Source organism: Pteropus vampyrus, unplaced genomic scaffold, assembly GCF_000151845.1.
Source record: "Pteropus vampyrus isolate Shadow unplaced genomic scaffold, Pvam_2.0 Scaffold931, whole genome shotgun sequence".
NCBI lineage: Eukaryota > Metazoa > Chordata > Mammalia > Chiroptera > Pteropodidae > Pteropus > Pteropus vampyrus.
Genome location: NW_011889712.1, coordinates 114,732 through 118,084, shown reverse-complemented (window position 1 = coordinate 118,084; position 3,353 = coordinate 114,732).

Genomic DNA, 3,353 nt, shown 5'->3' with positions numbered 1-3,353 from the left:
CCTGTCTATGATCTCTGTCTCCCCAGACCACCACAGTCTCTCATGGGTTCAGGATAGAATGTTATTGGTCCTGAAAAGAATTCAAGTTAATGTGTTCAGAAGAACTTTCATGAAATCATATCGATATTCCTGCCACAAAGATCATCTTTATAGCTCAGTTTGATGTATGGAGTGCTATAATTGAAGTGCAAGTTTTCTTTTATGGGAAAATAATAATTATCATTAAATGTGGAAGAAAAAACCTATAACTTTCTGTAAATATGCCATTGTGTTTTGATTCAATAGCTAGCCTTTCCATCAGGAATAAAAGACAGAACAATTAAGATAAACTGATGCTATAACAACCCAAATGTTATTGATTTCATTTCATGGTTTTGCTTTAGGGTACAACGTGTAATATGCTTCATTGTCTTGGCTTTTCTAGTTCCAAACAGAAGGTCAGTGACAAATAATGCTAATAACACTTTACTCATGATTAACTGACTTTCAAAAGCATTCCTTGTGTAACTTGAATAACAATATTGGAGAATGTTACATTATTTTTTCAGTCCTAATATCCCAGGTATGTTCATGGCTTTCTAGTTCTAATATAAACATATGGCCACAGTTTTAGAAACTCTATTCAAATTTTATTACTTTAAATGTTAGAGATCACTTTATGAAAACTGACTCCGCAATGTCTTTTGGGATATTTTTGTTTGTTTGTTTCAAACATTCTAGGCATCTTATATATACAGTTGAAAAAAATACATTTTTAATAAAACAAATTTCTCTATCCTAGAAAATGATTCAATTGTGAAAAATAGGCATGCTGTAAAAGCAATTTTAAAATGGTTACAGAATTTTTTAATACATTTGTGAATCCAAATACATTGAGGCAATATTCCTCCCAAAATTGATTTACTGAGCAGGTGACAGTGATGTGTGATTTACCTTTCTTAATTAGAGTGTATATGTCTTCAAATGTAATATGAAGGAAAATCATGTTTCATGAGGAAAACATTTTATATGGTTTCCTTGTACAACTAAAATTAAACTATTTAAGAGTTAAGGAATGAATAGGCTGGTTCATCTTAACTTATACTAACAGTAAGCAATCAGGTCAAAACTTAAGAGTTGTATATTTTTTCATTCTTAGAAATTTCTGTTTAATTAATATAATTAATAACTTAATATTTTCTTAGCCGTTTTGATCTAAATTTAATTTGGGATTTAAAATAGAGATTATTCACTGGTTCACAGATATTTTTGCAACCTTATATTCTCTTTCTGAGACCAGTAATCATTTTATTGATAATAAACTCTCAGAACTATGCAGTCGGAAACCCACATTTTTAAAATATTTTTTAAAGTATTTTTCAATTAGACTTGACAGACTACATTATATTAGTTTCAGGTATACTACATAGTGAACAGACGTTTATATATTGATGAAGCTATCACCCCGATAATTCTAGTACCCCTCTGACTCATGCATAATTATTACAATATTATTGACTATATCCCCTTTACTATAATTTACATCCCATGACTATTTTGTAACTTCCAATTTGCACTTCTTGATCCCTTTCCTCCATTCACCCATAGCCCCAACACCTCTTCCCATCTGGCAACCATTAAAATGTTTTCTGTTGTCTTTGTTAATTATTTGTTGTTAGATTTCACATATAAATGAAATCACATGGTATTTGTCTTTCTGTGTCTAAGCGATTTTACTCAGCATAAGACCCTCTAAGTCCATCCATGGCAGAATCCCATTTCTATAGAGGCAAACTATGCCTTATTAAAGGTGGGGGAAAGAACCACATAGCAGGACTTTAATAAGACAAACCTTCAGAAATTTCATTTTCTCAGCTTCAGTGGGGTTCTCAATTCTGTTGTGCTTGCCATTTTCTAGGGCACTGTGCACATAAAACTATGCACAGAAGAGCTAAAACTTGTTAAATTAAATACATTACAGAAATAGCAACATTTCCATGAATGGAAGTCTAAAGCCATTCTTTGGAGAATGTAAGCATAAAATTAATTTTAGACATTAAAAATGTGGAGGAAAATTATCAGAATTTTTTCCAAAATCATAATCGTTCATATTGTTTATGAATGCTGTAACTGACTGTCTGAGGTCTATTTTTACATAATCAAGGTCAGGTTTTCGCTAAAAAGACAGCCCTAGTCTTTTTAATATTTTGCTAAAGATTTAGGATAGCCGTTAGATTCATTTTATTTATTTTTACCTCACCATAAATGGAAAGTGAACACTCTTTATTCTCAGTGACATATTCTATTTTGGTCAGCCTTAAACTGCAAAATTTTTTGATTGAATACACTAAGGAAATAAAAAAAAAATGAGACAAAAAATAAATTTCAACATTGTATTTATATAATATAAAGAAATGTCAGGGAAAGAACCACATAGAAGGAATATACATAGAATGAACCTTTAGAAGTTTCATTTTCTCACCTTCAGTGGGGTTCTCGATCCTGTTTTGCTTGGCAATGTTTTTCTCGGTTTTCACACTGATTGAGTTATTTTCCTTTAATCTCAAGAAATAACTACACCTTGCTGCTCTTGCTTTCACTATTACCTCTAAAATGCCCTTGCTTCACTGTTTCACAGATAAACTCCTATTTTACAAGGCTGAGTGTAATAGTCATCTCATTTTGGAAACTTTCCTTAATCATCCATTATTCCTGTATCACGGGAAACAAATACATCCAGCCCATGATTTCTCAAAGGCAAGAATATAATATCCAATTTCATATTGTTCAGTTTCCATCTTATGGACACAGGCATTATGTGGGTGATCTCAGAAGAGATACCATTTGAGTTGGATCCCGGTGAGAATAGTATAGATAATAGTATGGAGATGGAGAAAATAGCGAATGCTCTTTTGCCTGTATAATAGACAATTTACTTAGTAAATTATGTTTGACGTAGAGGGGAAGCAGAATTCGGCACACGAAATATGCCTTTTGTGGTATCGATTATTTTAAGCTGGTTATTTTTAAGAAAATAAAGATTCAGGAAGAACTTCTGAACTTCACCATAACTCAAAGAAGTATCCTATTATCATAGACGCTTATAATTTCTTATGAACTAGGTATGACAGACAGGGAGAAACCAGCAAGGCCCATTTGAACAAAGTCCTTTCTGTGTCCCATTGTTAAAGACAGCTCAACAAACATTTGTTTATCAAACATCTGATTTTCCATTTCCATGTGAATTGCTGTCCTGCTCTTTGGAGTCCCAAACCACAACAATTCTCCCAATGTCTTCTTAGCTCAAGATGTCATATAAGCCTTAAATGACTAATCTGTCACCAGCTCTCATATTTTTGTGGAACCCTTTATAT